This window comes from Crocuta crocuta, unplaced genomic scaffold, assembly GCF_008692635.1.
Source record: "Crocuta crocuta isolate KB4526 unplaced genomic scaffold, BGI_CrCroc_1.0 scaffold53, whole genome shotgun sequence".
Lineage (NCBI taxonomy): Eukaryota > Metazoa > Chordata > Mammalia > Carnivora > Hyaenidae > Crocuta > Crocuta crocuta.
Window position 1 is genome coordinate 2,671,887 of NW_027529432.1, and position 11,465 is coordinate 2,683,351.

Sequence of the window (11,465 nt, forward strand, 5' to 3'; positions counted from 1 at the left end):
AAGTGGTTTCTTGTCTCTGCTGATATTTACTGCTGAGTAAAACACATGATACTTACACGTGTTTGGTGGTAGTTGTTTGAGAAATCATACAACAGTCCTGTAGGCTCAACTTGAGAACTATTTTAGAACTAATTTAGCCTCTCTTGTGTGTTTCGCTCTAACTGGGAGTCTCAAGATCAGCGTTTTATCTTTGTTCTTGTTCTGAGCATTTAAAAGTATTGGCCTAATGTTAATTGCATTTGCTAAATATTTACATATTTTAAAACCAGGGGTGACTGGGTGGCTCAGTCAGTTAAGCATCCCACTTTGGTTCAGGTCATGATTTCACAGTTCGTGGGTTCGAGCCCCACGTTGGGCTGTGTGCTGACAGCTCAGAGCCTGGAGCCTGCTTCGGATTCTGTGTCCCCCTCTCTCTCTCTCTCTGCCCCTCCCCCGCTCATGCTGTCTCTCTCCATCTCTCAAAAACAAATAAACATTGAAAAGAAATTAAAATATTTTAAAACTGCAATTTTATTGTCTTATTGATAAAATTACTGTTTCTGCAAATGATTAACGTAAAGATTAACACAAAAACTAACAAAGAGTTTAATAAAACAATGTAATATTGTCTATAAAAAATATTGTCTAAATAGTTTTCTTGCGGGCTGCCTGGGTGGCTTAGTTGGTTAAGCGTCCGACTTTCACTTAGGTCATGATCTCGCGGTTCGTGGGTTCGAGCCCCGATCAGGCTCTGTGCTGACAGCTAGCTCAGAGCCTGGAGCTGGCTTCAGATTCTGTGTCTCCCTCTTTCTCTGGCCCTCCCCTGCTCATGCTGTCTCTCTCTCTCTCTCAGAAATAAATAAAAGTTAAACATTTTTTAAAAAATAAGAAAAGTTTGGATATGTAAGAAAATCACTGCCTTGCACCTTTCTGACTGCCAACCAGTTGGTTTACTTTGCATGTGACTTGTCTTAGTTCACTGGACCTTGGGCAAGCAGCTCCCCTGGCCCGCTTCCCACACTGTAACAGTAGCTAACACTGAGCACCGGCTATGTGCCAGATGTTGAGCTAAATGCGGTCCATGGGTGATCATTTGATCCTAATACTCACAGCCAGTCTTTGAGGTAGGTATTGTACCATTCTATCTCCACATTACATGTGAAGTAACAGATTCAGAGATGTTGGGTAACCTTCCTAAGGTCACACAGCTTCATGGAGAAGCCAAGATTTAGACCCATTTCTATTTGACTTGAGAACTGACATTGTGTTGCAATTACCTACATCAGTGTGATCCTGGAGCCAGGTCCTAGATGCGGTGACTGGAGGGTCCGGTGGGGGCCCCTCAGATCTGCCTTGAAGCCAGCCATCTTCCATAGTTTCTCTCCTCGTCTATCTTCGGCCCCAACATGGTCAGCTCAGGCAACAAGATGCATGAAGCGGCTCTGGGTTTTCAAGGTCCTTCACGATGTAGGACAGAATTTGCTTCCTTTTGGCTTCCATTAGATGATCAGCCCTTTGCCCTTTGGCCTTATAGAAGACATACAGCTAGTCCCCACCACAGGGAATCCCTTCAGATCTTGACTCATTCATTCACCAGAGATTTACTGTGTATCCACAATGTGCCTTGGTCAGAGCAGTAAATAAGACAAAATCGTAAGCCTGGCAGAACTGACATTTTATTTTNGCTTAACCGACTAAGCCACCCAGGCGCCCCAGAACTGACATTTTAAAGGGGAAGATAAACAATAAGTTTCATGTTGATAGTCACACACACAGACACACACACACACCCTTGTAATTTCTCTGGATCATTCCAGCTTTCCAGCTTTTTTTTTTTTTTTAGGGAGCAGAAGTTGCTTTTTTTTTTGCCATTTTAAAAAAAATTTTTTTTAATGTTTTTATTTATTTCTAGGAGAGAGAGAGATAGTGTGAGCAGGGGAGGGTCAGAGAGAGAGGGAGTCAAAGACTGAAACNCCTGACGCAGGGCTCAAACCCATGAACTGAGAGATCATGACCTGAGCCGAAGTCGGATGCTTAACCGACTGAGCCACCCGGGTGCCCCGCCATGTTTTTTTTTAAGTAAAAGAATAAATATCAGGGGCACCTGGGTGGCATCCAACTCTTGATTTTGGCTTAGGTCATGTGCAGTGGAGCCCCGCATGAGGCTCCGTGCTGAGCCTGGAGCCTGCCCAAGATTCTCTCCCTCTTTCTCTGCTCCTCCCCGTCATGTTCTCTCTCTCCCTGTCTCTCGGTGTAAGGCCACTGTCTCCTTTCTCTTCACATCCCGTTGCTCCTTCTTTTCCTCCAAAAAGATGACCAGGTCTGGCTTGCACACAAGCAGACCCAAGAAGAAGTTTCCATGATTCTCTAGAATCATCCCTGTATAGTTCCTGCTCCTCCCAAGAGAATTCTATGGCCACATCCATGAATGTCAGCAATCCCTGGCCTCGTTTCTCTCTGTGATAATGTGGAAATGTTGGGGTGGGAGCCAACGGCTAAGAAAGAATTCTTGAGACATCTTTGGTGCAAAGAAGTGGTTTTATTAAAGCCTGGGAACAGGACCCATGGGCAGGAAGAGCTGCCAGCTTTCCAGATTTAAGATCCTTTGAAAATGTAGTCTCAGGTGAGGAACTCATACAGAGGGTAGGGCCATGGGCCTGGCTGTGATGCCCCCATGCAAGATGCTCTGGCTTGTTTCAGGGGTTTGGAGGGCCTGTAGGTTCAGGGCAATCCCCAAGCTTTACTCTGTCCAAGTTCCAGGAAAGAGAAAGAGAGAAAGAAAGAAAGGAAAGAAAGGAAAGAAAGAAAGAAAGAAAGAGAGAAAGAAAGAAAGGAAGGAAGGAAGGAAAGAAAGAAAGAAAGGAAGGAAGGAAGGAAAGAAAGAAAGAAAGGAAGGAAGGAAGGAAAGAAAGAAAGAAAGGAAGGAAGGAAGGAAAGAAAGAAAGAAAGGAAGGAAGGAAGGAAAGAAAGAAAGAAAGGAAGGAAGGAAGGAAAGAAAGAAAGAAAGGAAGGAAGGAAGGAAAGAAAGAAAGAAAGGAAGGAAGGAAGGAAAGAAAGAAAGAAAGGAAGGAAGGAAGGAAAGAAAGAAAGAAAGGAAGGAAGGAAGGAAAGAAAGAAAGAAAGGAAGGAAGGAAGGAAAGAAAGAAAGAAAGGAAGGAAGGAAGGAAAGAAAGAAAGAAAGGAAGGAAGGAAGGAAAGAAAGAAAGAAAGGAAGGAAGGAAGGAAAGAAAGAAAGAAAGGAAGGAAGGAAGGAAAGAAAGAAAGAAAGGAAGGAAGGAAGGAAAGAAAGAAAGAAAGGAAGGAAGGAAGGAAAGAAAGAAAGAAAGGAAGGAAGGAAGGAAAGAAAGAAAGAAAGGAAGGAAGGAAGGAAAGAAAGAAAGAAAGGAAGGAAGGAAGGAAAGAAAGAAAGAAAGGAAGGAAGGAAGGAAAGAAAGAAAGAAAGGAAGGAAGGAAGGAAAGAAAGAAAGAAAGGAAGGAAGGAAGGAAAGAAAGAAAGAAAGGAAGGAAGGAAGGAAAGAAAGAAAGAAAGGAAGGAAGGAAGGAAAGAAAGAAAGAAAGGAAGGAAGGAAGGAAAGAAAGAAAGAAAGGAAGGAAGGAAGGAAAGAAAGAAAGAAAGGAAGGAAGGAAGGAAAGAAAGAAAGAAAGGAAGGAAGGAAGGAAAGAAAGAAAGAAAGGAAGGAAGGAAGGAAAGAAAGAAAGAAAGGAAGGAAGGAAGGAAAGAAAGAAAGAAAGGAAGGAAGGAAGGAAAGAAAGAAAGAAAGGAAGGAAGGAAGGAAAGAAAGAAAGAAAGGAAGGAAGGAAGGAAAGAAAGAAAGAAAGGAAGGAAGGAAGGAAAGAAAGAAAGAAAGGAAGGAAGGAAGGAAAGAAAGAAAGAAAGGAAGGAAGGAAGGAAAGAAAGAAAGAAAGGAAGAAAGAAAGGGAGGAAGGAAGGAGGAAAATCCTGCCTTCCCATTTCCATACACCAAACAAGCAGACCGCAAGACAGGTACAATTCACTGGCCTCCCTACCTCTCCCAAAGTCAAGTCCCCGCTCCCATCCCTGCTGACTATTTCCTTCTCCCGTCCCAAATCCTTCCCTAGCCAGAGCCCGTGGGTACTTCCGACTCTACTCACATCTGCCTTTCTGCAGCCCAAAGCTTCCTTGCCTAGTCCACTGCCTCCCACCTCTGTCTCAGCACCCCCTCCATCTTCTGGTCTCTTCCACCTCCCAAATCTCTCTCCAGTTCAGCCTTGGCCCAAGATCAAGTGTCAGCACTGTTTCCTCACACTTAAACCCTTCCTGTTCGCCTCCCCAGCTCACTCCAACAGATATTTGGAATAAGAGAACATTTGAGATAGTATCACAAGTCAAACACACACATTTCCTTTTATCCCAAAACTCTCTCTAGTCACTGACTCAGGACACAGTGGAACAATAGAAGTCATGATTCTGGTTTCAGTGTCATAACAATAGATTTGGAAGAACGAATGCTAGATTCGGAGTCTATCAACTTACCATCCCCACCAAGGGGGATCATGAGAGGGTGAGGAGCAGAGAAGACAGGGGCAGCAGAGGTTTCAGAAAAGACCCAGGAAGTCGGGGTGTCCCCCTCACACTGTATCCAAGCCCCCACTATCAGCTCCCACCCTGGCTGAGGTGCAGGAACGAAAAGAGAGCCCGAGAGAGTGGGTTGTTGAGAACCCCATGCCTGTGTCATGTTTCTGGGCTGGAGTCAGGGCCAGGGATGTCCTCAAGGATGATGGCCAGTGGGAGCCTGGAAGGTGATCTGAGGGGCCTCACAGAGTCCCTGGGCATCGAGAGGGATGGGACACAGACGGGTCCCCCCCCCACCACCCAAGAGTTGTATGGTTTTGGCACCAAGCACTGTGGTTTACCTTCTCATCTTGCCAATGATGTCTTCCTAAGAGTGAATTTTTATTTATTTCATCAATTTTTTCTTTTATGGTTTTTCATTGTTTAAATATTTATTTTTGAGAGAGAGAGAGACGGAGAGACAACGAGCGAGCATGAGCAGGGAGGGGGCAAAGAGAGAGAGAGACAGAATTCAAAGCAGGCTCCAGGCTCTGAGCTGTCAGCACAGACCCCAATGGGGGGCCTGAACTCATGAACCGTGACATCATGACCTGAGCTGAAGTCAGATGCTTAACCAACTGAGCCACCCAGGGCCCCCACTCTTATGTTTCATGCTTGTTATGTCCTATTTACAACTGCCAAAATCACAACAATTTTCTCCTGCATTTCCTTCTGGAAGTTTTATAGTTATAATTTATACTATAATAGTTCTTGGGTTTTTTAACATTACTTTTATGGAGCGCCTGTGTGGCTCAGTTGGTTCAGCACCCTTTGGCTCCGGTTATGATCTCATGGTCCATGAGTTTGAGCCCCACATTGGGTGCTCTGCTGTCAGCACAGAGTGTGTTTTGGATCCTCTGTCTCTCTCTTTCTCTCTCTCTCTCTTTGCCCTCCCCAACTTACACTCTCTCTCTCAAAAATAAATAAAACATTAAAAAATAAACATCTTAAAATTTTTTCATGTTTATTTATTTTTTTTAGAAAGGGGGGGTCGCCTGGGGTCTTGGTCAGTTAAGTGGCTGACTTTGGCTCGGGTCATGATCTCACAGTTTGCAAGTTGAAGTCCCTGGTTGGGGTGTGTGCTGACAGCTCAGAGCCTGGAGCCTGCTTTGGATTCTGTGTCTCCCTCTCTCTCTGCCTCTCCCTGACTTGCGTTCTGTCTCTCTCTCTCAAAATTAATAAACAAACATTTAAAAAAGAGAGAGCGAGAGAGAGAGCGAGTGAGCGAGCGCCTGGGGGAGGGGCACAGGGAGAGAGAGAATCCCTAGCAGGCTCTGACCTGTCAATGCAGAGCCCAATGTGGGGCTCGATCTCACGAATCGTACTGTGAGATCATGACTTGAGCCAAAATTAAGAGTTGGACGCTTAACCGACTGAGCCATCCAGGTGCCCCTAATAGTTTTAGTTTTGCACTTAGATCTATGATCCATTTTTAAAATTTTTTATTTTTTTATTTGAGAGAGAGAAAGAGAGAGAATGCTCAGAGGAGAGGGGCAGAGTGAGAGAGAGAATCCCAAGCAGGTTCCATGTTCATCGTGGAGTCTAACAAGGGGCTCAATCCCATGATCCTGGGATCGTGACCTGAGCCAAAATCAAGAACCAGATGCTCAACCTTCTGAGCCACCCATGAGCCCCAATGATCCATTTTGAATTAGTTTTTGTTTGGGTTAAGAAGTAAGGATCAAATGTCCTTTCTAACCCCCTCCCCCACCAAATGGATGTCCAATCGTTCCAGCTTCATTTGCTAAAATGCCTGTCCTTTCTTCATTGAATTATCTTGACTCCTTTGTCTCAAATCAATTGAGTGTACGTGTGTGGATCTATTCCTGGACTCTATTCTGCTCCATAGATCTATGTTTTGATATATGTTTCAATTCTTATGCTAATATTACAGTGTTATAAGTCCTCTAATTTCATTCTTCTTTTGCAAACATTACATTGGCTATTCTAGGTCCTTTGAATTTCTGCATTTATTTTAGAATCAACTTCTTAATGTCTACCAATAAAGCCTGCTGAGATTTTGATTGAGATTCTTTTATGAATCTGTAAAATGGAATCTCATTCTCAAAATGAAAAGCCTGCTTAGAAATAGGATACATTTTAATCAAATTTCTAGAATATATGATTATTAACGGTGGCCATGGAGCAACCAAACTTAATGTAATCTGAATAGCCGTTAAAACTAAATCCTTATTAAAAAGTAAGTGTTGGTGGCAATGTAGAGAAATCAGAACTCTTAGGCATTGATGGTGGGGATGTAAAATGGCACAGGCATTGTGGAAAACAGTTTGGTGAGTCCTCAGACAGTTAAACATAGAACCAGCATAGGATCCAGCGGTTCCACTCCTTTGTAAATATAAAAAAAAAAAAAAAATTGAAAGCAGGGACCCAAATAGATAGGTGTACACCAATGTTTATTACAGCATTTATTACAGTAGCCAAAAGGCAGAATCAACCCAAATATCCATCAATAGATGAATGGGTAAACAAAATATGGTATATACACACAATGGAATTTTGTTCAGCCATAAAAAGGAAGGAAATTCTAACAGCTGCTACAGCATAGATGAACTTTGAAGACGTTATGCTAACGCTATAAAGCCAGACACAAAAGGACAAATATCATATGATTCTACTTACATGAAGTACCTAGAACAGGGAAATTCATAGAGAGAGCAAGCAGAACAGAAGTTACCAGGAGTGAGAAAAGGGAAATGGGGAATTATTGTTCGTGGTACAGAGATTATGTTGGGGATGATGAAAAAGATGCATCGTACTGATGGTTATACAACACTGTGGATGCATTTATGCCACTCATTTGTACATTTACAAGTGCTTAAAATGATAAATATTATGCTATGTATATTTTACCAAAATAAAAAAAGTAATCCTTTATTAATAAGGCGCCCTTGGGTGCCTCACTTTAATCCATTTTTTAAAATGTGCCCCATTGGGGTGCCTGGGTGGCTTAGTCGGTTGAACATCTGACTTCGGCTCAGGTCATGATCCCACCGCTCGTGGGTTCGAGCCCCACGTCGGGCTCTATGCTGACAGCACAGAGCCTGGAGCCTGCTTCAGATTCTGTGTCTCCCTCTCTCTCTGCCCCTCCTCCACTCATGCTGTGTTTCTCTCTGTCTCAATAATAAACTTTTAAAAAATTAAAAAAAATAAAATGTGCCCCGTTATTTGTACTTGGGCTCACAAGGGCAACAATGTGTCTCTTGAAATGACTTAGGAGCCACCTCTCATTTAATCAGCCAACAAATATTTATTTAGCATCTAGTATTGGTCAAGCACTTTCTAGGTGTTGGATTGTGGTGTGGAGAGGAGAGCAATGAATGAAACAAAGTCCTTGCACTCAGGGAACTAATATTCTACTTGGAAGGCAGCTATGCTCACCACTATACCACCAACGTCTTGTATTCTACTTAAAAGATACATGTACAAGATATCAAATACAGAGGCAATATATCAAGTAGAGATAAATGTAATGAAAAAAGGGATTATCTGCTATCATTTTGTTGAAGACTTTTGTATCTATGTTCATGTGGGATACTTGTCCACGTACTCTTCCCTTATGATAGGTATGGTTTTGGTGTCAGGGTAATGCTGGCCTTATAAAATGAGCTGGTAAGAGTGTCTCTTCTGTTTCTGAAAGAATTTGTGAAGGATTCTTATTACTTCTTCCTCAACTTTGATAGAATTCACCAGTGAGCCAACTGGACCTGGAATTCCCTTTGTGGGAAGGTTTTAATTTATGAACTCAATTTCTTTTTTTAAGTTTGTTTACTTTGATAGAGAGAGCAAGCAGAGGAGGGGCAGAGAGAGAGAGGGAGAGAGAATCTCAAGCAGGCTCTGTGCTGACAGCAGACATGGGGCTCGATCCCAAGAACTGTGAGATCATAACTTGAGCTGAGTTCTAGAGTCAGATGCTTCATCAACGAAGCCACCCAGGCGCCCCCTCCCCATAGATATTTTTGAGTCATGTTTTGGGACACAGTCAAATTACTCTGAAATGGTTTGATCCTTTTGAGTCTTGCTTTTAAGATTTGGAGAATTTTTTTCTTCACACCAACCAGTTCTCTGACACCAACTAGATGTCCAACTATTCATTTCAATTCAAACACTATTTGTAGTTGGCACAGACATCACAGGTTAAGGGCTTAGTTTCACAAGATTGCCCTCACTTCAGAGGCCAGTTGCAAATGGGATGCCCAAGCTACCTCCATCTCTGCCTGGCATTCTACACATTTCAGGGGTTCCCATGACCCCCTGCCTCATATTAAAAAATTGAGTAGAATTCACAGAGCGCGGGAAAGTGCTTTACTTACAATTACCAGTGTACTACAAAGGCTCTAGCTCAGGAACAGCCAAATAGAAGAGATGCATAGGGTATGTATGGGGTACATACATGCCTGCCCTCCCCAGACTCACCACCTTCCTAGCCCTGGGTGTTGACCGCGCTGGAAGAATTCTGCACCTTGATGTTTAGGAGTTTTTACTGAGGTCTCATTATGTAGGCAAGATTGGTTAAATCATTAACCATTGGTGATGAACTCAACCTCTAGTCCCTCTCTCTTCTTTCAGGGTTGAGGGTGAGGCTAATAGTTTAACACTCTAATCACACGGTTGGCTCCTCTGGCTACCAGCTCCCATCCTGAAGCTATTCAGGGGCCCACCAAAAAGTCACCTCATTAACACAGATTTGAGCATCACTGAAAGGGGCTTATTATGAATATCTAGAGACATTCTTATCATTCAGTAAATTCAGTAAAAGCATTTTAGGAGCTCTGTGCCAGGAGCTAGGACAAAGACTACATATATATGTTTAATTAAACCAAAGAGCTATTGGGTGGGACCAGAGCAGCATTTAGTCTGGGGCTAATTACTCCTCACTACTGAGGCAAGACCCATCTAGGACTCAATGGACCATGTATTATGAAGTCTTCGTTCTGACTAGTGGGAACAGACACAAATATCAGTTAGGTCAAGTTGCTCAATAGTGTTGCTCAAGTCTTCTATATACTTACCGATATTTTCTGTACCTGTTTTTTATCAATTCTTGAGAGATGAGTGCTAAGTCTCTCATTGTGGATTTTTGTTTCTCCTTTTTGTTTGCTCAGTTTTTGCCTTATGCATTTAGAAACTCTTTTAGGGAGCACCTGGGTGGCTCAGTCAGTTAAGTATCCAACTCTTGATTTCAGCTCAGGTCACGATCTCACAGTGAGTTTGAGCCCCATGGCGGGCTCTGTACTGACAGCACAGAACCTACTTGGGATTCTCTCTCCCTTTCTCTCTGCCCCTCCCCCCCCTCAAAAATAAATAAATAAACAATAAAAAAAGAAACTCTCTTTTGAATGCATAGTTAGGACTTTCATGTTTTTTTGATGACATAATCCCTTTACAGCTATAAAATGTCTCTCTTTTTTGCTGGTAATACTTCTTGTTCCAAAGAGAGCTATCGTATTCAACCACCAGGTCAAATGACCAGCACCACAGCTCCAGGTAAGCCCCCCTTTCCCTCCATCTCTACTGTAGATTCACATCCACATCACAAAAATTACTGGGATTAGATTCCCCACCTCCCAGGTATGATGGATCTCAAAACAGAGATTAAGATGAATTATGGAGAAAAATAAAGGTTCTCTGCTTTCTCAACAGTGTTGTGACTGCTGCGTAGATGGAAGAATGGATGTATGTATGTATGCATGGACGGATGGATGGATGGATCGATGGATGGACAGATGGATGGATGGATGGATGGATAGAAGGCTGCTCCCTTTTAAAAAACTTTTTAATGTTTTATTTATTTATTTTTGAGAGAGAGACAGCGGGAGCAGGAGAGGGACAGAAAGAGAGAGAAACACAGAATCTGAAGACAGCCTCCAGGTTCTGAGCTAGCTATCAGCACAGAGCCCGACACAGGGCTCGAACCCACAAACCACGAGATCATGACCCGAGCCAAAGCCAGCCACTTAACTGACTGAGCCACCCAGGCGCCCCAGAAGGCTGCTCTTTAATGTCACAGACAAAGCCCATCTATTCCTCCTGTGTTCCCTGGTTGTCAGCCTAATCCACAGTAGCAGCTTCTTTCTTGACTTCTAAACTACTCTTAACCAGCAACTCTCTTGCACATCCCCTTCCAGTCAGTTCCTCCATGCTCTTCCCAGCAAAGTTCCTACTCTCTCTTTGATCCATTTTCTGAGGACACCAGATGCCTCCTGACTGTTGCAATAAAGACATTTTGCATCCTGATCTCAGCCCATCCTGTGGGCAGCTCCCTCTCTAGTCCTCATCGTCACCTATTCCAAACCTGACCCTCCTTTTGCCCACGCAACACCCCCCACCAAAGCACCTGGTCTCCCATTCCCCCACAAAAGAGACCAAGGAAGAGCTCCTCAAATCTCAAAAGACCTCAGCGTGCTAAGGCCCCATGACATTACAGGATAAACATGCAGTCTTTGATTCAACAAAATTTATTTTATTTTATTTTTTATTTTTAAAAATATTTTTATTTACTTCTAGGAAAGAGAGAGAGAGAGAGAGAGACAGCGTGAGCAGGGGAGGGTCAGAGAGAGAAGGAGACACAGACTCTGAAACAGGCTCCAGGCTCTGAGCTGGCAGTCAGCACAGAGCCCGACACGGGGCTCGAACCCATGAACCGCAAGATCATGACCTAAGCGAAAGTCGGACGCTTAACCGACTAAGCCACCCAGGCGCCCCAACAAAATTTATTTTAGCTACTATTCATGTGTGCTTACTGTACTGAGCCCTTGACATTCAGTAGTTATTTGTTACAACTACCAGTTGAAAGAGGTGTAATTATTCACATTGTATAGATTAGGAAATTGAGGCTCAGAAAAGTTAAATTACTTATCCAATCAGGTCGCTAATAAATGGCAGAGTAGGGATT